Below are 25,193 nucleotides of genomic sequence, written 5' to 3'. Positions count from 1 at the left end.
GGGTGTTATTAGACGGATCCTAGCAAAGGGCAGGTTTAACCAATGCCCTCACATTTTATAATTGAAATTCAGAGCGGTTAAGCAACCTCACAGAACAAGATCTAGTCTGCAACTCTTTGCTTCTTGTTTTTTGGGAAAGGGTCTCACTCTGTCATTCAGGCCAGAGTGCAGTAATGCAATGATAGCTCACTGTAACCTCTAACTCCTGTGCTCAAGTGATCCTCCCACCTCAGCCTCCCAAGTAGCTGGGACTACAGGTACATGCCTAGCTAATTTTTTTTTTTTTAAGAGACATAGTCTCACTATGTTGCCCGGGCTGGTATTGAACTCCTGGCCTGGTCCCCAAGGGATCTTCTCGCCTTGGCCTCCCAAACTACTGGGAATATACACTTGAGCCACTGCACCCAGCCTAGTTTGCAACTCTTGACTCCTGATTCCTCAGTGCTCCTTCTCTGAAACCAGAATTTTCCAGAAGGTCTCCGAAAGAGGTCAAGAAACAAGCAGCTCTGATCAAACTATTAAAAAATCAGCTTCAGGCCAGGCACAGTGGCTCATGCCTTTAATCCCAGCACTTTGGAAGGCTGAGGCAGGCAGATCTCTTGAGCTCAGGAGTTCAAGACCAGCCTGGCCAATGTGGTGAAACTCTGTCTCTATTAGAAATACAAAAACTAGCTGGGTATGGTGGCACATGCCTGTAATCCCAGCATGCGCCACTACACCCGGAGTTCCGAGAATTGTTGAACCCAGGAGGCAGAGGTTGTAGTGAGCTGAGATCATGCCCCTGCACTCCAGCCTGGGCAACACAGCAAGACTCTGTATTTTTTGTTTTAATAAACTTCAAAATTGTAATAAGTGAGTAGTCAATGTGGCTGTTTGCAGATAAACACACCAACATGTCATTTCATTTAGCATGATCCTGAGGGCCATGCCTCATGGAGAGCCATCCTCACACTTTTCTGTTTCCCCCTCAGTCTACTCCCCTTAGAAATGAAACCACATCCTGGCCTCAGAGGAATGCCTTGAGGTTGCCATGGTAAGACATGTGCGGTAGTGTCTCACCAATCTTGAAATCACCTCTCCAGCTGACAGTCAAGGACAGGGAAGTGGAAAAGACCCCCAGACAGCCACTGTAGACCTCACAATGTCCGGGTTCCAAAGTTCATGACAAGCAGTCACAGAAAGGCCTTTCAGACTCACTTGGATTCTTTTCATTCTTGCTTCACAAACAGCTCTAACAGACTTACCCTTCCGAATTTTTGTTGTTGTTATTATTACTTCTTTTGTTTAGTCCCTGGAATATTAGAAGCAGGCAACAAATTAGAAGAAAGATACTGAACTGCTAGTCATAGGCATACTGGGAATCAAAAAAGTGAGGTTAGCTGAAAGACACAAGATAGCAACAAAAGCACAAATAGGAATCCCAAAAGCATAGAAAGCTGGAGTCATTTTAGTATAGAGATAAATAGCCATGTACATTTCAGTAGACCTGAAGGTATCACAGTGTTCCTGAGTCATCAAAAATAATTTCTCTAAAAGGAGTCTTTCCATCCATCTTTCATCCCAAGAATAATAGCACAGCCTCATCCAGTTCATAGGATTTTCAATCCTGTAAGTCCAGTAAGTTGTTTTCAATATCAAGAATGAGATTCTCCCTAGGGAATCTAGCCTGTGTTGACTCTTTCTCTTCACATGCACTGCACACATTCAGAGGCAACAGACAGAAGCTCTCTGCATTCCCACCCCCTTAGCAGAAAAGAATATGACCGTAAATTAGCATAAAGATTCTTCAGAGACAAGGCACAGAAACAGTGTATGCAGAATATTGGGGGAATGTCCAAAACACTTGAGCACGAACTGTTTCCAAGCTCCCATAAGCAGTTGAGCTGCTTCTATGTATCTACAAATAACCAACATGCTCCAGATAATCTTTCTTCCTTATTTATTAAAGGAGACCCAAAGAGCCCCTCTGGGCCACTGTTGACTGATTACATCAATGGGTGGATGGATGGTAAATAAATAAACCTGGTGACATAGCTGGAGTTATTTGAAAACAACAAATCACTTTCCTTAAATACAGCCCTATGCAGACTTTCACTGATTTACACATTCCCCCCAAGGAATCTGCATCAGTGAGACCTGTTTCATATTTATGTTTCAGGTCATTTTAGCTGCTTATATTTTAAGATGACATCCAATATTTAGATGAAAAGTCAAGAACCCATCATGTTGAAGCATTTGAGTATCCAGATGGTTGGCATCAGTAGATATAAGCATTGTGTATCCATTCGTTGAACAAATATTTATTAAGTGTCTGCTCCATGCCCGGCTCTCTGCTAGGCCCTAAAGATCCCAAACTGAGTAAGATTGATGACTCAGTCAACTTCACAAAACCAAATCATCTTGAAGCAGAAGGAAGAAAGCAACTGTAACCTGTGCCATGCCTACCACTGTTTTAGACACTTTTATATAATATCTCTTTTTGTTTCATGACAAATCTCCAAAAGCCAACCCTTAAACAGATGAAGAAACAAACTCAGAGAGGTCAGATAGCTTGTTGAAGCCACACATCTAGCGAGGGTCACAGCAAGAACTGGAGCCCATTTCTCCACACAGCCCGATAGAGGGGCCTGTGGTGGAAGGCAGAAAGCAGACTACACTGACTCTGCCCCCCGCTGCTTGCGTCTTTTCAAAAAAAAAAAATGACAAGCTCTTCTGAGCCTCAGTTTCTCCATCTACCCACTGGGATCACATGCCTCTGCCAGAGGCTAGTTGTGGAAATCAAAAGAAATCATATATGTAGGGGCTTCTGACTTTGGATCCAACAGGCATTAGGTGCTCAGCAGATGTTTATTACATGGATGGATAGGATCGTCGAACCTTCCTCCACTCTCACCTCCCACCCGCAGTGGTCCTCTACACCAGCGTCTGCTGACAGCAGCATCACCACACACTTCCAGAAGTAGGCAGCTCACGACTTCCTGAAGCACCCTGTTTTAGAACTGAAAGGCCTCACTCACCTGGCATCATTGCATTTCTGTGTGCCCAGACTGTACTAAGTGTGGAGAAGACAGAAGACATAGGCCACCCCTGGAAGGTGACAGTGTAGCTCTGGAGACAGTCTGTCCATTCTTGAAATATTAAAAAGCATTAAGAGGGCCAAGCATGGTGGTTCACACCTGTAATCCCAGCACTTTGGGAGGCCGAGGCGGGCGAATCACCTGAGGTCAGGAGTTCGAGACCAGCCTGACCAACATGGTGAAACCCTGTCTCTACCAAAAATACAAAAATTAGCTGGGTATGGTGGTAGGTGCCTGAAGTCCCAGCTACTCAGAAGGGTGAGGCAGGAGAATCACTTGAACCCGGAAGGTGGAGGGTGCAGTGAACTGAGATCTTGCCACTGCACTCCAGCCTGGGCAATGCAGCGAGACTCTGTCTCAAAAAAAAAAAAAGAAAAGCAAGCATCAGAGAACTTTCCAAGATGCATCATCTTCAAGAACAAGAACGGGAGGCAGTGGAGGTGTGGCATCTCCTTAGGATGCAGAAGCTGAGCCAGCCCCCAGGCCAAACAAGGCTGGCCAGGCCTCTCCCTGGATCCTGGTACTCACAGAACTAACTCTTTGGTTTCTTCATCTCACTCCTCCCTCCTGCTCAGTCACCTTTTGAGTTATTGTCCCATGTAATTTCTAAGCCAGCCAGGTATCCCGGCCTTGTGAGACACCAATCTTGCTCTAATGTTTGGAATGTGAACCATCATGAAAAAGTAAGAATGATTAAAAAGGAGATTTTGTAACTATTTATCAATGTCAGAGGGAGCAAAGTCTTTCACATTCTACCACTCTAGCTGGATATCCCTAAAGGGTAGGTGTTTACGCTCTTGAATCTGCCTTTTTTTTTTTTTTTTTTTTTTTTGAGACAGGATCTTGCTGTCACCCAAGCTGGAGGGGGTCAAGGGCATGATCATGGCTTACTGCAGCCCCAAAATCCTGGGCTCAAGTTATCCTCCCACCTCAGTCTCCCAAGTAGATGGGATTACAGATATGCACCACCATGCCTGCTTTTTTTTTTTTTTAATATATAAAAACAGAGTCTCATTATGTTGCCCAGGCTGGTCTTGAACTCCTGGCCTCAAGTAATCCTCCTGCCTTGGCCTCCCAAAGTGCTGGGATTACAGGCATGAGCCACCATGCCCGGCCTGAACCTGGCCTTTTAGATTACCTTCCAGCTCTTTTGCTTCTAACTGGTAAACCTAGGCAAGTTATTTAACCCAATTAAGCCTCGATTTTTCCCATCGGTAAAATACTTCCTCCCTTAAAGGACTGTAATAAAGAAAAGAGGTCAGCGATCTGTGGTTATGGGGCCAAATCTAGCTCACCGACCGTTTTTGTGAAGGCCTATGAACTAAGAATGGTTTTTACATTATAAATGGTTGAAAAAAATCAAGAAAATATTTTGTGACACCTGAAAAGGATATGACATTCAAATGTCAGGGTCATAAAGTTTAATTGGAATATAGCCACACACATTTGTTTACATCTTACCTGTGACTGCTTTTCTGCTACTACAGCAAAGTTGAATTGCTAAAACCAAGATGTTATAGCCCACAAAGCCTAAAATATTTACTGTCTGGCTCTTTACAGAAAATGTTTGCCAACCTCTGGTAAAGAGAAAATGAAGGAATGCCTAGATGTGCTATAATAGGGCAAAAACCTTTAAAATGTCAGCTCTGATTTTCTTTTATTAATGTCTAGCTCCTGTCCAGCCATGGTATTTATGCCACTCTGTATTTGCATTAGGATAATTTTTCAGATCATTGCAAAATATGCATTCTCCTACAGAACATATAGGGATATCTATTTCTTAAATGGCATTGCTAACACACAATGCACTGACCTGACCTCACAGAAAGAAAATGGAACAACAGAGGTCCCATCCTTCCAAATGTCATCCACTGTTCTTATCCTTATGGAAATAGACAGTACACGGATCTGGAATGGAAGCAAATAATAACCGGGTCTCCAGATTCCATCGTATCACAGAACATGGAACCAAGAAAGTACCTTAGAAGTCATCTGATCCAGTCACCCCTGTTTTACCAACGAGGAATCTAGACCCAGAAGAAGTTAAAGGACTTACCCAAGTGTACCCAACAACTCTCTGACCACCCCCAGGCTCCCATCTTTGTGTCTCTCCTGTGTGAGCTGTTCCCTGAAGTTCTTCCTGAACTTGCACGTTGCCTTTCCCTTTGATTTTAAATCCTTGGCTCAAATGACATGCCCGGACTATATCGTGTGATATGAGCTTGAAAAATAATTTACGTACAAGTCTTGAAAGCAAATCAAGTTTTAAAACAAAGTAGCATCTACTCTGCCCCAGTCTTGACATCTATTACAAAGCAAATGCTGGCTCTTTAATTTCCCTAATCAAGACTGGTCCTATTTAGCCCACCGCCTCAAGGGGTCCCAGCACTAGCCCTACTCGGACGCCTGATGAAGTTCCAGAACAGGTGAGAAAAATGAGAGGACCCTGCCCAGAGCTCTGGGAGTCCGCCCTCACTGCCTGCCCTTCAGACAGCAAGACAGAAAAGGCATTCATTTTCTTCCTCCACGTCATGATACCAACCGAAATTACCTTTAAATGAGGAAGAAGGTCATTATTTAATCAATAGGATTGCGTCAATTGAGGAAAATTTGTCTCCAGTGTAAACAAGCGGAACGTCTTTGCGCTCTATGAAAACAAGGTTAAATTACTTGCAGATCCGGGCGACGTGGAGAGATGTAGGAAGTGAACCTGAAGCCTGACACACTCAAGGTCTCGGAACCGAAAATAATAGGAATTGTTCTTATTTTTCCAGTGGAATCAAGCACAGAGATGGGCACGCCTCTTTACAGAACCAAAGATTCAGAACTGTGCCTTACCCTTTGCTTATGAGGCGGAGGAGGAGGAAGAGAAAGAACCACCGCAAAGAGAGATGGCAACAAAGGTAAAATGAAGGCTGGGCCAGCCGATCCCACTCAGGCTGACCACAGTGAGGCAGCAGCATTAAAATGAGAAATGATCAGGTTTCGAAGCCCAGCCCTTCCCGCTGAATCTCGTCCTTTGCTTCATCCATTCCATTAAATAAGTCATATTGAAAATAAATTATTATTAATACAACAGTAGCTAACATTATGGGGTCTCACTCCATGCCAAGCATGCCAAACCCAGGTCATGCACGGTGCTACTCGATGTTCACAGCAGCTCTAGAGGTGGGTGCCAGTCATGCCCACTTAGCAGATGCAGAGGAGGGCAGTCGCAGCTGGAGAATGGCGGGCAGTTCTGCCTGTTTCTGAGGCCCCACTGCTTGAACTGCCAGCCTCAGAGCCATCTGCTCACTGGGTGCTCAGCCCCGTGCTGCACGCTGTGGACTCACAGGGGGGAGTACAAGCTAGGCCTGCCCCTAGGGCATCCCCATATCCCTGGCAGAAGGGGATTTGGGGCATTTACTCCTGTTTAGGGAGAGGCTCAGCTCGTCTGAGAATCCCTGGATGAGCAGACTCTGTGCCTGCTCCTCTCCCGTACCCCTTCCCCATCCGGGTCAAGGGCTTTGGCCACAGCACATAATGGGTCCAGCGAGTCACAGTCTCTCCCGGAGGCGGCCCCAAAGACCCCTTACCCACACCTCCTCGATCGCTGCTAGGGTATGAGCTGTAGGCTGTCGGTGGTGAATGGGATCTCTGTCACTCCACAGGCATCTGATGAGGTCTAAATTCCCTGCTCCCTGACAGAACTTCTTGGTGGGGTTATGGCTTCCAGGTTCTCCTCACCTACTCAGGAGACTGGGCTAACACTGAGTGAGGTTCGCTGACACCCTCTATTCATTAACAACAGGACCAAAACCAAATAAATTTTAGCTCTGGGCTTTTGGACAGCCGGATTCCAACACTTTGGTGGTGAATCCTGACTAATGTTCCTTCCCCATCCCTCCTCCTCCCATCCCCCAACCCACCCCGCCCAGCTCCAATTCTGAAGTGTCTGAATGCGGAGTTCATAAGCTACCTTCCTTCCATGACCATGTTGCCCACATGGCCTCTGCTGAGGATCAGGGCAACACAGTCACCACGGGAGTAGGCCCTCTGAGGAGTGTGGTCCAGGGGCTTTGGGGCCTCCTCCGGGAAAACTGTGGCAGCCCAGCCAAGACAGCAAGAGTGTGGCCTGGCAAAAAAAAAAGGAAGCTTTAAAAAAAATTTTTTTAAGTGAAATGAAACATATTTGACCTGGGAAGAAATAAAAGACCTTTCAAGTTGTCAAAGTGACAAATTAGACAAAGAGGCCGAGCAAATGTGAGCTCCTGGGGAGTCCGTCAGAAGGAGCCCAGATGGAATGGACGAGGCTGGGGGTGACCGGAGGGAGGCAGACAGAGGATTTATCCAGGTCGGGGTGGGAGACCAGTCAGAAGGCTGCACAAAGCTACACACAGTCTACCCTTTGTACTAGTATTTATCTAACTTGTCAATTTTATAGCCACATTACCTTCCGAGTGTTCAGGAAGGCAGATATTGGTGCTGTCAAGAGGCCTGGCTGTGGTTTGCACAGCATAATGACAGATGCAAAAAACAAAGGGGAGGGGAGAGGGGCCTTCAGAAACCACAAAAGAGCCTTTGTAATTATGCCTCTGCCTCCCTCGGGAGCGTGCCTTTCCCTCGCTGCAGAGGTGCTCGCTCCAGGGGTGCTCTCTCCCCCTATATGCAGCTGTGCCGGGCAGCCGCCTAGCACACGTCTACCAGTCACCCTGCATGGACTTGAAAGGAGCTGTTACATGACTGCCTCTCTTCCCCAGCCTAAATAGCTGCAGTCCTTTAACCTCTCTTCATGGGCCTGATTTTCCATCCCTTTAATCATCCCTGTCACTTTCTGCTGCAGCCTGTACTCACCACAGCCCTCCCCCAGAGTGGAGACACAGCCAACAAGCATCATGGGCCCAAGGGCCTCCAAGAGCTGCTCCTTTCAGACCACCCCCACCATGGGCCCACCCTGCAGCCACAGGTCCTGGGAAGCCCATGGTCATGGAGCCCCCACAGATGAGTTACTGTGGCTCATGACCCAATTGGAGCTCTTCCCTCCCTGCTCTTGGATATTCCCCATGACCAGAAAGTCATTAAAATCCCACAGTCTCCTCTGAGCTGATTCTCACCATTTTTCTCTTCCTCTTCATTCTCAGTGCCTCACTCTTACACACTAGACCCCTAGACTATCATTTGGACCATGGAGCCAGCCCCCCAGCCAGCTTCCCTGCCACCATCTTCCCCTCCAAGACACTTAAAGGCCAGCTTTGTAAATATTTTTTTAAATTGAATGTCATTTTTATCAAGTCCTTCCCCTACTCAAGAGCCTTTAGTAGTTCCCTATTTCTTCTTGTTATAGCAGACATAAATAACTCACCAGATTTTGAGAATACTCTCACCACTCCCCCAACCCCTCTTCTGCCTATGTCCAGATCTACACTCAAAAACAGCCTTCCCTAGTTAATCTCCTCCCCTCTCTGTCCACCCCTTTACCCATCCCCATGGTTTATTGGATACTGTTTTGGGTGTCTTGAGATATTAGGTTAGGGTTCTTTGACAGCAAGCAACAGAAACCAACTCTGACTAGTTTAAGGAACAGAAAGGGATAGATTGGAAACGAATGGCATAGTTTGGAGATTAAAAGCAAGCCTGAACTACAGTCCTGGGAAAGATAGAACTGGGCAGCTCTGAAGATCTTTCTGGAACATTGCCATCAGATGATCAGCTTCAACTGCCTTCTCTCCTTATTTCTCTCTGCTTAAGATTCAGAGTTGCAGGACTGAACATCAACAAGCTCCGTGATCAGGGAGCAGAGTCCTGTGATTGGTTGCCCGACCAAAACCACTCAGGGTGGGGGAAGGTTGCAACATTTAGCAAATAAAAATACAGGATGCCCAGCTAAGTTGAATTCCAGATAAACAATGTTTAATTGCCCATATAAACACATCCCAGGCAGTAGTTCCTGATTTGTCTTCTCATTCTTCCCTTCCCTCAGTCCCACTCTGTTGCTCCCAGGTGGGTCAGCACACCCTCAGACCTGTACCTCTACCCCCTCTGACTGTACCTCACTGTTAATGAATCTGTTCAGTCCTTTCAAGGTGGCTGTGAATTTTATTTCTTCCTCTTTAATTTTAATAACCGAGCTTCCATTGACTGGAAACTACACATTAACTGACACAGATAAAAGGGTGCACATGCCCTTTGGCAACCTTTATTGTTTATTTTCTCTTTAGCCTCATTGGAGAAAAAAATCAACTTTCTCCTTCTTCTCTCTTTTGCCAAATACTTACAAAACAGACCTAATAACACTCTGCATTTGCATAACTCTTTACATCTTAATGTACATTTTCACACTCATTTCATTCAGTGTCTTCACTCCTCGGTGAGTTAAGTGGTTAGTGGGCACAGGTAACATAGTCCCCCATTTTACAGATGAGAAATTCAGACGTTGAAAGGTGGGTTACAAAAGCTAGTATGCATCCAAAGTTGTGGATCCAGGACTTGGAACAATGTGTCCTTGCCTCTTTTCTGTAAAGGGCCAGATAGTAAATATTTCAGGCTTTGTATGCCAGATGGTCTCTGTTGCAACTCCTCAACTCTGCCATTGCAACACAAAAGCAGCCATAGGTAATACATAAATGAGTAGCTGGATGTTCCAATAAACTGCATTTGTAGAAACAGGCCAGTGGGCCATATCTGGCCCACAGGCTATACTTTGCAAACTAACCCCTGCTTTACACCACACAACAAACACTTTCCAGTCTTTTTAAGTCTATCATGATTTGCCTCCAATTGGGATGCCATAATTTTGACCTCAATCAATTTTAGATGACTAATTTTTTCTCTCCTCTTTACCTCTTATGCATCAGGATTGCTGCGACAATGACCAGCTTGGCTTCCCACACCCACTTGGTTCTTCCTACACTGTGGCAAAGTTTTCTCTCATACGTGTGAATGTGCTCAGCTAAGCCCATTCTTCCTCCGCTGGGTCCTTCTTTACCCACATATGAGATCAGTACCGACAGACCTTGTGGGGAGGCAACTTTCTAGGATGGGTTATCTTCTGAGGCCCCCAGGATTAACCAGCATACCCAGAATTAACCATTAAACAGGATTAACCATCATCCTTCTCTCTTTCCTTTACTCTGGGCTCCACATGTTTCCTCTCTTGGGCCTTTTCCATGGCAAGTTTTTCCCAGGGAAACTCACACCTGGAATGGTAGCTCTACGACCTGGTCTTTCTGTGGCATTTTCCTGTTGCCCACAGAAGTTGGGGACTGGGTTCAGTTTCTTCTTCAGCCTACAGAGTGAAAAGACTGGCTCAAGGGCCCTCCCTAAGAAGGGCAGGAGCTCCTTGAAGGCAAACTAGTTTAGTTTATACCCGTCACTGTTTATATATCCCGAGCTATAATGAGGGCTGGAGGCTGTAGGTGGACAGCAGCCTCCTGGGTGAAGAGGCCAGCTGCTTAGATGACTGGACTTACAAAATCCTCAGACATGCTGATGGCCACCTGGAACCTGAATTCTACATTTTGGGAGCCAGTGGGCCATGACTGATGCCTCATGAAGGGGATGCCAGGTCTTTAAGTGGGCTTCACAGGTGCATATGTCCAAGTGCACACACAGAGTGTAAAGGCAAGAGACTGTAGAGATCAAGCTGCCCAAATCCTTCATTTACAAATAAAGAAACCAAAGCCCAGTGATATCACCTTGGTTTACCATAATGCCAAGAGGTAAAAATCCATATTATCTTTATAAATAGTATCCATAAAGGTGATGATAAACTTGATCAATGAAACAGATATTTGTAACTATAAAGCTTTCTTTGGATTTTTTGTTTTGTTTGTTTTTTGAGAAGGAGTCTTGCTCTGTTGCCCATGCTGGAGTGCAGTGGTGCGATCTCGGCTCACTGCAACCTCCACCTTCTGGGTTCAAGTGATTCTCATGCCTCAGCCTGTGATTCTCATGCCTCAGCCTCCCAAGTATCTGGGATTACAGGCACACGCCACCACACCCAGCTGGTTTTTCAAATTTTTTTTTAGTAGAGACAGGGTCTCACCATGTTGGCCAGGGTAGTCTCAAACTCCTGACCTCAGGTGATCCACCCACCTCAGCCTCCCAAAGTGCTGGGATTACAGGCATGAGCCATGGCACCCGGACGAATATCAACAAAATTTAAATAAGGGGCAGAGAATATGTTCATCCCAGCACAGCCCAAAAGCCATACATGAGATCAACTTTTTCAGAAATAGTTAAGATTTGTTATCAAGATTTCCATGTGTCCAAAGGTGGAATTCTATAGAAACACCAAGAACCTCCTCCAAATATTTTTGTAAAGCCTCTAAAAGGATCAAGAGAGACAACAAAGAGTAGAGGGCACAAGGAATACTTCAGCTTTGAATGCCCTGGCTCTGCCACTTTAAAGTTGTGTGACCTTGAGCAAATTATTTAATTCGCTAAGCCCCAGTTTTCTCATCTGTAAAATGAGCACAGTGGTAGTACTTACCTCATAGAGGTAATGTAATAATTAAATGAGATAACGTATACAGACCACCTAACATAGGGCTGACAATAACTACTTAATATTCACTATTATCGTGGTGGTGGTTGTTGACACCTCAGACTTTTTGCCTTAAGTTCAACTCTAATTTTGAGTTGCCTCCTTTTTCAACTGTGAAAAAGGGATAATCATTTAACAGGAGAGACAGGTAACTAGAAGTTAGTTATGACCTGGACAGAGTGCTCTGGCCCCCTACCCAGAGCCACAGTCTGCCCCAAATAATCTCCAGGCTAAGAGACAAAGTGGCTTTTCGGAGCAGGGTTTCCTCTGCGGGGGTGGCCTCCAGGCAGGACACAGGCCGTCTGGAAGAGGTCATGATCTCAGGTAAGAGGTGCAAGGAATCAGGGGAACAGACCAGGAAATGTGAAAAAGGCTAGTGCACAGTTTTCTTTGTGGACAATCTTTTTGGCATTACAATGTTTTAGTCAAATTGTGCCCTGCTTGGAAGTCCTACAGGTTGAAGGCAAGGGAAGTCAGAATTTCTACAACAAAAAAACAAAGGGCCCAGGATAGCTCCTAGATAAACGTCATCCTTCAAGGACATCTTGGTAGGGCAGACTACCAGCGTTTGCATCAACTCATGCCATTAAAAAAAAAAAAAAGACAAAAAAAGCAGCCCACCTAGAACTTGATTTTTCCGGGGATAGAAGAAACACACTAGACAAAACAACTCTCTCCTTTTCCCTGGGTTACTTGGCAGCAGCAGAAAACACCTGACAAAAAGTTCCAGAAGGGCTTGATATTGAGTTTGAAAAGTACAAATTCCCACAACAATCATTGACTAAACTAGCAATATTTTAGCCCTTCACAGGAACCTGGTTATTATTACCATTTATGCCAAGTATCTTGTTTCTATTCTCTTTGATTTAAGGTCATTTTCTCTGTAAAAGGCCTGCTTTGTTGAGCACTACACATTGACGTTGGTTTCAGGAGAAAGAGGACTGGGCAAGTTGGGAAAGTATCGTATTGTGCCGAAACATTAGATGCCCTGGTTGTAAAGAAACCCTTTGTTTTTGCTCTGAACCTGATGCATTTCTCTGGTCTTCATTTCCTAGTTCGGTGCACTAATTTCAGCATTGTCCACCCTGACAATGATAATACCTCTGCTTGAGCATGGCAGGTTCCAAGGAGAGAATCCAAGAGGTTTTACCTACCTGGACAGGCCGGGGTACAACCTGGCCAAAGGAGACCCAAGTCAATACCCATGTCTAGAAAGTCACCCTGTGACTCAGGGTCCATTGTGTAGACATCTTGTGAGAAAGGATACCAAGAGAGTGAAATATCTTGCTCAGTGATGTACTACCAGGGACAATTTTTCACCTTGGGAGACACTTGACAATACCTGGAGACATTTTTGGTTGTCACGACTCAGAGCAAGAATACTATTGCACTTACTGGGTAGAGGCCAGGGATGTTGCTCAACATCCTACACTGCACAGGGTGGTCCCCACAACGAAGACTAACTCAGCCCCAAATGCCAATTGTGGTAAAGTTGAGAAACCCTGAGAAACACAGAGGCACAGAAAGCCCTGCATGGGCAGGCCCCTGCCCACCTGCCCAGCCTTATTTTGCCCCACTTCCCCTATTCTCTAAACCCCAAGTGCGTAGACACCTTCCAGTTCCTGACTTCACTGTGTTCCCTCAGCATATCCAAACCCCTCTGCCTGCCAGGCTCTTCCTTGGCATGCCTAGTTAACACCTTCTTATTCTCTAGAGCTCACCTCAATACATACTTTCTTGAGATGCCTTCCCATCAAGACTAAGTCAAATCCCCCATTCTATGCTGTCTCCCCTTTACTCTTTCTTTTTTTCCAGGGCTTTTAAAGTATCTTCATGGGGCCAGGTGTGGTGTCTCACACCTGTAATCCTAGCACTTTGGGAGGCCCACATGAGCAGATTGCCTGAGTCAGGAGTTTGAGACCAGCCTGGGCAACATGGTGAAGTCCCGTCCCTGCTAAAATACAAAAAATTAGCCAGTTATGGTGGCGTGTGACAGAGTGAGACTCCATCTCAAAAACGAACAAAGAAAAAAGTATCTTCATGGCTTTTCTGAATTTCCCCAAGCTCCCTACCTCTCAGCTCTTACATCTGTGGGCTAACAGCACTAAATCTAGAGTCCCATGACTTGTGTTTCAATCCCAGTTCTGGCATATTCTAGTTGTGTGACCTTGGACAAGTTACTTTTCTGTGTCTTTGTTTTCTTACCTCCAGCATGAAGATAGTAGCAGTACCTAGCTCATGCGGATATTGTGAGGATTAAACGAGACAGGCTGATAAAGTGCTTAGGACAGTGTCAGGCCCACTGTGAGCACTGTAGAAAATTCTGCTATTATTATTACTTCGAGAATTTAAAACTGCCATTCTGAGACATGTAGCTACAAGATAAGCAAGATATGCGGCTGGGGGCGGTGGTTCATACCTGTAATCCCAGCACTTTGGGAGGCCGAGGCAGGTAGATCATCTGAGGTCAGGTGTTCAAGACCAGACTGGTTAACATGGTAAAACTCTGTCTCTACTAAAAATACAAAAATTAGCCAGGCGTGGTGGCAGGTGCCTATAATCCCAGCTATTCAGGAGGCTGAGGCAGGAGAATTGCTTGAACCCGGGAGGCGAAGGTTGCAGTGAGCCAAGATCACACCACTGCACTCCAGCCTGGGCGACAGAGCAAGCCTCCGTCAAAAGAAAAGAAAGAGAGAAAGAGAAAGAAAGAAAGATATGCAGCATATTTTCTTCCCAGCAGCACAAACCTACATCACTGTCTTTTTTTTTTTTCTACCAGAGAAATCAGAGCTCAGATCATTTGAGGCAGGGGAGTCAATGTCAAATGCTTTCTATTTACAGACAGAGAAATTGAGACTCAGAGAGGTTAAGGGATTTAGAAAGGTCACATAGCAGGTTTTCTCTACCTGATAACTCTCTCTCTCCTTCCCCCTCTCTCCATCTCCCTCTGTCCTTCCCTTTTGAGATGATAACTGGCGTGATTCCTAATCTACACTAAATGAATTATTCCTTAGCAACTATCTTCATCAGACTACAGGTCCCTGCTTCCAGCCATTCTACAAAAGACCTGGCAGTTATAAAATCCAGGCTTATCAGAACAAAACACACCAAACAGAACACAGCGAGGTTTCTAAACAGAGATTTAAGGTGCTTGCACAATATCCTGAAAAAAGAAAATCTAAGCCTGAAAAAAGTAGACCAAATGCAAATAATAACCTAAATAATAAAGAAAACACTGAAGCTGTCTCCTGCAGCTTTCTGCCATGAAATGATTCGTCCTGAGAAAGGACTAGGAATGTCCCTGCAGGGCCCCACAGGCTGGGCCACATCTCTTTAACCTTAACTCCTCCAAATCCTAGTTACCTTTTAAAACCTCCCAGCTTCTTATGATGGTTCTTACTCTTTTTCCACCCACTACAGGTTTTGGAAGCTGACTCTTTGCCAACACTGTGATGTTTTAGCCCAAAGACTTCTTGGAACCTAAGATCTCATGGGGAAGAGTGTGGAATCCAGAATGTAGAGTGACAGTGGCTTCTGACCTCTTAGTCTGACCATAGCTGAGGAATGCAGCTTTGGCTGGGGTCCCACTCTTCAGGAAGCACATGAACAAACTGGACAGCAGAATAAAAGTCCAGTCGAGATAACACACCTCATCATTTAAAGGGCAACTGGTTAGAGAAGTCTTGGGGAGGAACATGAAAGCTGTTTTCAACAATCTGAAAACCCAGTAAGATTTTCATTTTCCAGAAACATTACACACTGAGCTAACATCGACTTCCACTCCCTCTACTAACCCATTAAAATACCGGTAATACATAGCAAAAAAAAGAAAAAGAAACAATTTTGTAAATATAGCTAAGCTCATAAAAATCAAGTAAAATTGGCTGGGTGTGGTGGTTCACACCTGTAATCCCAGCACTCTGGGAGGCCAAGGCAGGTGGATCACTTGAGGCCAAGAGTTCAAGACCAGCCTGGTCAACATGGTGAAACCCCATCTCTACTACAAACACAAAAAAATTAGGCAGGCGTGGTGGAGTGCACCTGTAATCCCAGCTACTCAGGAGGCTAAGGCACAAGAATCGCTTGAACCCAGGAGGTGGAGGTTGCAGTGAACCAAGATCATGCCACTGCAGTCCAGCCTGAGCAACAGAGTGAGACTCTGTCTCCAAATAAATAAACAAAGTAAAATCTCTAGGAGCCAGAAATTAAAACTCCTATTCAGAGTGGAAAACCTCAGCTGATGTCTTGATGGTCCAAGATTATATTTATCCAAATATAAGTCCTAATGTCTAGAGGCTAGAGTTTTGATGGCCCACAAAACTTCAAATCCATACCAAACACAGTTGTGTTCTACAAATTTACACTGCTTACCTGTTATATTGGTCAGGGTTCTCCAGAGAAATAGAACCAACTGGACAATGAAATGAGGGGAGGGAGGGGTGGGGGTAGAGGGATGGGGAGAGAGATTGATTTTAAGGAATTAGCTCATGCAATTGTCAGGGCTGGCAAATCCACAATCTTCAGGACAAGCCATCAAATTAGAGACCCAGGGAAGAGATAATGTCATAGCTCAAGTCCAAAGGCAGCCTAGAGACAGAATTCCTTCTTTTCCTTTTCAGGCCTTCAAGTGACTGGATGAGGCTCATCCACATTATGGGTGGTAATCTGCTCTACTCAATGCTAACTGATTTGAATGTTAATCTCACCTTTAAAAAATTGTCTTCACAGCAACACCTAGCTAGGTGTTTGACCAAAAACTGGGTACCATGGCCTAGCCAAGTTGATGCATAAAATTAGCCCTCACAACCTAGTGTTTGAATCCCAAATCAAAAAATTCTTCTTATATTCTTAATATAAGAATTTGTCCTCAACAGTCTCCCTGGGGCACATAGAGAAATTCTAGAAGAATAGAAAACTTCTCTACAGAAGATCCTCTCTATCCCAAGGGGAAAAGCAGCTAAAGATGAATTCACAACCAAAAATTACAACCCACCTGAGGAAAGGAACCACCATAAAAAAGACTAGAAGATGAATAAGAGGATTTTCACCTCAAGAATTTAAAATAAAATAATCTGAAATAAAGAACAGAAACCATAAAGTACAAATAGAATATTGTTTCTAAAAAAAGATAAACTTGAAAAAGTAACTTCTAGAGCTTCTGTAAATAAAAGATACAGTCAAAGCATCGATTAAATAGCAGATTAGACAAAACTGAAGGAGAGGCTTAGTAAACCAAAAATGGATCTTGGAAAATTTTCCAGAATGTAACATTAAACAATTAAAAGAGAAAAAAAATACAGAGAAAATACAGGACGTAAAGGATAGAATGTGAAGGTCCAACCTACATCTAATATGAATGCTAGAGGGAGAAATTGGAGAGAAGGAAGGGGAAGAAATATTCAGAGGTAATGGCTGAGAATCCTTACATTAATGAAAAGTGTAGAGCTTCAACTGAAGAAGCTCTTGGAATTCTGAGCAAGATAAATGAGTAGAAAATTACACCGAGGCTCATTATAGTGAAACTTCAGAACATGACTGACAGAAAAATTATAAAAGCATCAGGAGGCCGGGTGTGGTAGCTCACGCCTGTAATCGCAGCACTTTGGGAGGCTGAGGTGGGCGGATCACGAGGTCAGGAGATTAACACCATCCTGGCTAACACGGTGAAACCCCATCTCTACTAAAAATACAAAAATTTAGCCAGCCGTGGTGGCGGCGCCTGTAGTCCTAGCTACCCGGGAGGCTGAGGCAAGAGAATGGCGTGAACCCAGGAGGTGAAGCTTGCAATGAGCCAAGACCACGCCACTGCACTCCACTCCAGCCTGGGCGACAGAGCAAGACTCAGTCTCAAAAAAAGAAAAAAAAAAAAAAGCATCAGGAATTAAAGAGAGATATCATTCATAAGAAAAAAATAGCAGACTTAGCATCAGCAAACAGAGACCAATGGAATAATTTTTCTGTGCTGAAGAAAACAACAACTATCATTGTAGAATGCCCACCCAAGGTTAACTATCATTCAAGAGTGGGGATTTTTTAAAAATCGCATCTTCAGAAAAAGACAAGAGAATTTATCACTTCTAGAAGAAAATTGAGCTGAGAGGAAGGAGTAGGGTGGAAGAATCAGTGGTAAGTGAAGAAATGGATAAACATGTGGGTAAATCTAAACAAGAATTGACTGCAAAATAGCAATAACAATACTATCGTCTGATTTTTGTGGCATTTAAAGACAAAGTGGGGAGTGGCTCATGCCTGTAATCCCAACACTTTGGGAGGCCAAAGGAGGAGGATCGCTTGAGGCCAAAAGTTGGAGAACAGCCCTGGCAATATAAAAAGACCCTGTCACTACAAAAATAAAAAAATAAAAATAAAATATCAAAATTAGCCAGGTGTGGTGGTGTGTGCCTGTAGTCCCAGCTACTCAGGAGGCTGAGGCAGGAGGATCACTTGAGCCCAGGAATTCGAGGCTGCAATGAACTATGATCATGCCACTGCAAACCACCCTGGGCAACAGAACAAGACCCTATCTCATAAATCAAAACAAACAAACAAGACAAAGTGGACCTAAAGTGCTAAATACTAATAACATAAAACTTAGGATGGAGTAATTAGAATAAGAGCATCCTAAGGATATACAGAGTCTAATTAACTGTAAAATTGTTACAGTAATATGCATGAATTATATATACTTATAGCAGCTAACACAGTATATAGTCTCTCTTTAATAGAATCTTGATTTTTCACAGGGCAGCACAGTGCCCAACTAAAAATACACACCTTCCCAGATTCCCTTGAGGCTGAGGTAGCAATGTATTGCAGTTCTGGCCAATGAAATAAAAACAGAAGCCTACTGGTCAACTTCCAGAAAGAATGCTTTGCCCTTTACCAATTACCCTTTTCTCTTCTTCCTACCTAAAATAAGGACAAAATGCTTGGAGGAACAACAGACACCCTGAGACCATGAAGACAGGACGAAGTCACACACTAAGAGTAAGAGAAAAGGATAATTAAATTTTAAAACCCTGGGTGCTTGATGATATCCTTAAAGATGTGTACTAGCTCTGAACTTTTTACTCCAGTCTTCTCGTTGCAAAATAAACCCCTAAATGTTTAATCCACTGTTTTCTATGATGTACAGCCAAGTGTAAACCTAAATTGCACAGTGTGATATAGTAAAAATAAGTATTTGATCTTTGTTCCTCCTGACACACATCCCCTAAAATCCTTAGCATCTATGGAGTGGTGAGTATCTTTTGTATGTTAATAAGAGCACTGGTAGTTGAGGGCATGTGGATAGATTCAGGAGTCTTCGTCACCTGAAAGACCAAGGCATGATTAGAGGTTTGAAACTTTCAGCCCCACTCCACCCACAGCCTCCAGGGAGGGGAGAGGGGCTGAAGGTTGAGTTCAACCACCAATGGCCAACAATTTCATTAATCCTGCCTACATCATTAAACTCCCATTAAAAACTCCTACACGGAGGGGTTCAGCGAGTTTCAGAGTTGGCAAACACATCCATGTGTTGGGAAGGTGGCAGACCCCGACTTCACATGGACAGAAGTCTTGTGCTTGGGACCCTGCTGAACATTGTCCTATGTGCCTCTTCATCTGGCCATTCATCTGCTCCTCTACACAAAAGAAAACTAACAGTCAGCAAAGTATCTTCCAGAGTTCTGTAAGCCCTTCCAGACAATTACTGAACCTGAAATGGGAGGGTGGTGGGAACTCACAACTTTGTAGCCATGTCAGACAGAAGTGGTAGTATCTTAGGCACCCAATTTGTAATAGGCATCTGAAGTGAAGGGAGGATTGTGAGACTGAGCCTGTAAACCTGTGGAGTCTGACACTAACTTCAGTCAGTAAGTGTCAGAATTGAACTGAATTGTAGGACACCCAGCTGGTGCCCAGAGAGTTGGAAACAGTTGTGAGCATGGGGAAAAAACCCACCCATTTGCTGTCAGAAGTGTTGTAAGTAAAAACAGTTTAAAATTGGTAGCATTCAAAGAATGTTAAAAAATTTAAGGATAACCACTCAAAGGAGAGAATTCAAATGTATGTAACTGTTAAAACAGTAGGAGAAAAAAATAGAAAATTGTCAATATACTAACAGAAAGAAAAAAGGAAACAAAAGAAGCTAAGAGATTAAAACAAAAACATAAAGATATCAATATACACCAGTCATAACTGTGTTCTAATAATAAATGTAGTAAATGTAAAGAATTAAAATTACTTGTTAAAAGAAACACTAAGATCAAATAAGAAATTCGGCCTTTTGTTTTTTCTAGTAAACACACTTAAAATATAATAACACAGAATTATTGAAATGAAATCAGAAGAAATATACCAAGTGATCATTATCCAAAAAAAATTATAGTAAGTAAAGTATCTCCCAAAGTTCTGTGAGCCTTTCTAGCCAATTATTCACCCTGAAATGGGAGGGTGGTAGGAACCCACAACTTTGAAGCCAAGCGGTGAAACAATATTAAAGTCAGAACAAATAAAGAAAACAATTACAAAATGATAAAAAGAATTCTCCAGAAAAATAAAACAACCCTAAACATGAATATACCTAATAACATAGCCAAAAATAAAACAAAAGAAAAACTAACAGATTTGCCACCATGGTGAGGGATTTCCAGGCGGAAGGGAACAGGCTTATTGTCCTGGGTAGATGTGAAAGTAGGCTGAGACAAGTGAGTGGAAGTTATGAAGGGGAAGGACTTTGACTACATCTATGGAGGGACTTCTATAACTTTCAGAGCTGTCCAAATTGAAATTGGCTGCCTTGGGAGGGAGGGAGAACTCCAAAAACATGGTTTGCTAAGTACAATCTGTATGGCTACTTAATGAGACTATTGTCCAAATATTCAGATATCAGACACTTAGCCCCATGAGGGCAGGAACCATGACTGCTTTGTCCACCACTATGTACCTGGTGTCTGAAGCAGAGCCTGGCACAGAACAGGTGTTCTTAAGTGTCCACTGTATGAATTTACTATCCAGACAAGAAAATGGAGAAAACCACCTCTAGAGTGGCTTCTAATTCAGAGATTCAATGATTCTTATCTACCCATTCCTCTGCTATTTGTCCTCATTCCAGTCTGAGGCACAGGGTCACCACAAACCCAGGAGACCTGAGGCCAGGCCTGAGAGGCACAGGCAGGCTGAGGAATGGACAGAAGAGCAACAGAGAAGCCTGGAGGATGAAAGCCAACTCTGCAAAGAGCTTCCAAGAGTCTTCCTGCCACAGAAATTCCACTTGGCCACAGAAATGGCCCTGGCCCTGGGCCTGGAGAGAGGTGGCGACGAGCTGCTCATGGCAATGACTTTCAGTCAACATGTCTTGCCTGTGCTTCCAAGGGTGGAGATGCGACTGTGAGTAGGTCACTGGGTCAGGCAGGTCACAAACCAAGCTCCTCCTACACAGTGAGTTCACGGAGACAGAGAGAAGGAAGGGAAGGAGGTTCTCAGCTCTACTGATTCCTTAGGTCAAGGAGGGACAGGGTCCCTGTACTTGGGGACCCTCCAGTCTGATGGGAAGATACAAGGCAACCCTCTTAGAGCCGTAGAATGAATGCCACCTATAGCTCCTCCCTTCAGGAAGGAAATCCAGTCTGATGGAAGAGACATGGCCTCTGTTGTATCATTCTTGCCTTCTTACCCATGTCACACAAGGGAGTGAAGGAGGTGGCAGGCCCGGGGATAGGTCCATTTCTGTGGTGAATGGAGGCTTTCAGGGGACATTCCCACAGCCCTGCTGTCAAGGGCCCCTTCCCCTTCCTCCCTCCCCGCCACGATGCCTTACCTACTGGAATGAATCCTGAGCTCTGAGCCTATTCCTAACACATGAATGCTGACCCCTTTGTCACGTCCCGCTTTCCCTCCAACTCTGTTTTTTGTTCTTTTTCCCACCCAGACTCGCCCTCCCCCACTTGCCATTTCCCAAGCTCACCCCGGGGAGACCAGACTCAATGGCCCACTGGTGATCTTGTTTTACATGAGACATTTCCAAAAAAGACCAAAAAATCCTTTCCAGGAAAATGCCATTTTTAAAATTCAGCTCCAGACACTGCGGCAACATTAGGAAAACAAAGGACTTGGCAGAAAGGTTTTCTGCGTGGAGACTTTCTCTCAAAAATACCTTCTCCAAATTGCCTCCAGTGGGGATGACTCCAAGGGTCAGTTCTGGAGCACCCAGGCAATTGCAGACAGAGTGACTTCGGGTTTGTACACTGTCCCAGGTCTTTCCTTACCTGATATCACCCTGGGATCTTCCAGGCTTAAACAAGGAGCCCCTTCCAAGGCTCCCCAAAGAAAGCAGCTGTCTCTGAGGGTCAAGAAATAATGCCGCTTCCTTCCTCCAGAGGGGACTCCTCAACCCCTCTCTTGCCACCATCACTAAGCCAGGGGCCCAGGTTAGGAGGTGGAGGGACATAGTGTGCTTAGTAGAGAGCTTGTCTTCTCTTATCATCCAAGTGAGAGGAACACACAGCTTCCCCTGGGGCATACATAGTGGTGTTCCCCTTTTTTGCATGTATCAGGTATAATTAATCAGGTTGACATCACATATGTAATAATAATGGCCATTATTTATTAAATACTTCCAATGTGTCCACCAGTAACCTGTTCTTTATGTTTGTTTTACCTCATTTAATCCTGGTAACGATTGTCATGGGCTGAATTGTATCTACCCACTCCCCACCACTCAACAAGACTCGTACGTTGACGTCCTAACCCCCAGTACCTCTGAATGACTGTGTTTGGAGACACATCCTTAAAACAGGTAATTAAGTTAAAGTGAATCATAATTAGGGTGGGCCCTAATCCAATAGGATTGGTGACCTTATAGAAGAGGAAATGTGAACATTGTTAGGCACATGCTGGGAGGCAAGGACATAGCGAGAAGGCAGCCATCCGCAAGCCAAGGAGAGGGGCCTCGGAAGAAACCAAACCTACCGGTACCTTGATACTGGACTTCCTGCCTCCAGAACTATGAGAAAATTAATTTCTGTTGTTTAAGCCATCCAGTCCATAGTATCTTGTTATGGCAGCCTTAGCAAACTAATACAACACCCATACAATCAATCTTACCATCTTACCATTTTACAGAGGACAAAACAGTCTCGAGAGGGTATATAACTTTCCCAGCAAGCATATAGCAGAGCTGAAAATGCATAATCAACTGCGTGACTCTGGAACACAAGCTCTTAGAACTGGATCCTGCTGCTTCTCCTCTGTGCTCTACTATGCAAGTTCATGATCCATTTACTGATTGCTACAAAACAAACCATCCACAACTTATTGGCTGAAAACAACAACTTTTATTTTGCTCATGAATCAGCAATTTAGGCAGGGCTTGTTGAGAACAGCTCATCCCTGCTCCACTTGGTATCAGCTGGGATAACTTCAAGGATGATCTGACAATTGATGCTGGCTGTTAGCTGGGACCTTAGGTGGGGCTGCTGGTCCAAAATTTCATGTGGACTCTCTACTTAGCCTGAGCTTTCTCCTAACATAACAACTGGTTTCAAAGGCAAGCATCCCGGGAGACAGAGCCAGGCAGAAGCTTCTCTAAACAGCCTTAGCAGACACACAGCATCACTTTCACCACATTCTCTTCCTTTGAAGCAAGTCACTGAGGCTGGTCCATGTTCAAGGGGAGAGGAATTCAATGCCATCTCTTAGTGGGAGGAACATCAAGGAATTTGCAGACATGTTTCAAAACCATTACAATGCATGTGCCATTGACATGCTTGAACATATTTTATGTCAAGTGTTTATTTACCACCAGCACAGTATCATCGAAAGGACATCAGACTGGAAGTCCAAAGTCCTGAACAAGAGCCTGTCAGCTGTGTGGGGCTGGGATTTCAACACCCATCTATGAAAAAACCAGTACCTGCTTGTTCACTCAGTTCAGCCACCCTCTATATGGAAATGAGGTCACTTAACCCCATTCCAGTCTCTAAAACAAATACTAATCCCAGTCAGAAGGTTAGTTAGAATGCTGCTCCTGGGGCACTTTATTTGACTCTCAGTTATGATAGCCTGGGTTCTCCCTGTCTCTGTGTCTGAGCCCCTGTCTTAGAAATGTAGCAGTCTATGTGTGGAGCACATCCTCAGGACTAGGCACTGTCACTGGTGCTTTATGTTTGCTATCTCATTCAGCTATTTCAACCCTATGAAGGAGGTTTCTTTATGCCCATTTTACAAATGAAGAAACTGAAATTCAGGTCAGGTAAGTTATTTGCCCAAAAGTTAGTAAAGGGCAGAGCCAGAACTACGAGTTGTGCTGTGGCCAGCTCTGTCTCCTCCAGGATCTGCTGTCCTGCCCCTGGACTGCCTGCCAGGACATCTGATGGCTTCTGGGTTGTCTGTACCTCTGCTCCTCTTGCCTTTTAGGGCCTCACCATACTTCTTGTTGAACCTTATACCTGTCCCCTTCATGAACGACTCACTGGACTTCTACCATCCTGCATTCATCCTCCTGATCTAACTCCATATCCCAGCCCTCTGCATCTGCCCCAGCCTATGGTGCCCAACTGCACAGTGTCCTGGCATGGCTAGAGAGCAAGATCAAGCAAGAGAGCATCACCAGTGAAAAAACAAAAGCTCTGGAGTCAGACCGATCTAGATCCAAATGGTGGAGTGAGCTCCACCGTTTATTATTTGTGTATAAAAATAATGACACCCATGTTGCCTCGTTGTGAGGATTCTCGGTGAGTTAATACAAGTATAGGGCTTGGCATAGTGCCTGGCACCTAGCAAATGCTTAGTAAATATTAGTTATCTTTGCTGTTGTTATCAATAATACTTGTAAAAGATCCACTAGAGAGCCTAGCATATGGTAGGCATTCAAAAAATGATAGCTGTTAATCTCATTGTTTAAGTCCTGGAAAAGCTACAGGAATTCAGAGAAGAGCCAGATAACAAGGTAGCAGAGACAGAAAACAGGCTGCCCAAGTAACTGCACAGATCTGCAGATCTGTCTAATCCTAGAGCCTCGGTATGACTGGCCTTGATTAAGTGGAAACGCCTCCCTACAGAACTCCCATCTTCATCTGCCTCGATTAGGAGATGACAAGAGCTTCCTGTGCTTGGAAGCCCCTGGGAAGAGGAATTTCAAGAAGGAAAATCAGAAACACCCTGTCTGTGCTACAACTGCCCAGGATCCTCTGCTGTGGCAACATATATCACTGGCCACCCCATTGTGCCGTGTTCATCTAGTTGTCCTATATAGGTCTGTGGTTTCACAGGCTTCATCTGAGCCTGCAAGTTCTCAGAAAGTGGGTGAATGTGGTCAGAATATGTTTCAGCCTCCCAGCCTCAAACCCACTCGAGGTTGAGATGTCAACAAAAACAGCAAGCAGGTGGGTGGAAAGCAACCATCAGATTTATAAAAGAGCCGTTAGATAACCACACACATGCACTCACACTTGTGAGCATTTGAGAGCTGTGGTGCTGGTGCCCTCTTTTACCTTACTTTTCCTGCTGCTACCCTCCCAGGATCCTCACAACTAGATCCACCAATGCTCACAGCTCCTGAGTCAATGCTAACCAAGCTGGAGAGTATGTAAAGTTTGAGCAGATACAAC

General features: G+C 44.4%; 1 long non-coding RNA gene across 1 annotated transcript; it reads left to right on the top strand.

Annotated features, from left to right (window-relative positions):
- The first annotated feature begins 4,922 nt into the window (after positions 1 to 4,922).
- Positions 4,923 to 22,214, top strand: LOC130541234 (uncharacterized). Its single transcript, XR_008955275.1, has 4 exons — positions 4,923 to 5,980; positions 15,022 to 15,328; positions 18,521 to 18,588; positions 20,699 to 22,214. It is a non-coding gene; the product is annotated as an uncharacterized LOC130541234 (long non-coding RNA).
- Positions 22,215 to 25,193: the final 2,979 nt, after the last annotated feature.

This window comes from Pan paniscus, chromosome 12 (assembly GCF_029289425.2).
Source record: "Pan paniscus chromosome 12, NHGRI_mPanPan1-v2.0_pri, whole genome shotgun sequence".
Taxonomy (NCBI): domain Eukaryota; kingdom Metazoa; phylum Chordata; class Mammalia; order Primates; family Hominidae; genus Pan; species Pan paniscus.
Note: the sequence above shows the minus strand (reverse complement) of the source record. Positions and strands in the feature narration are given on the sequence as shown.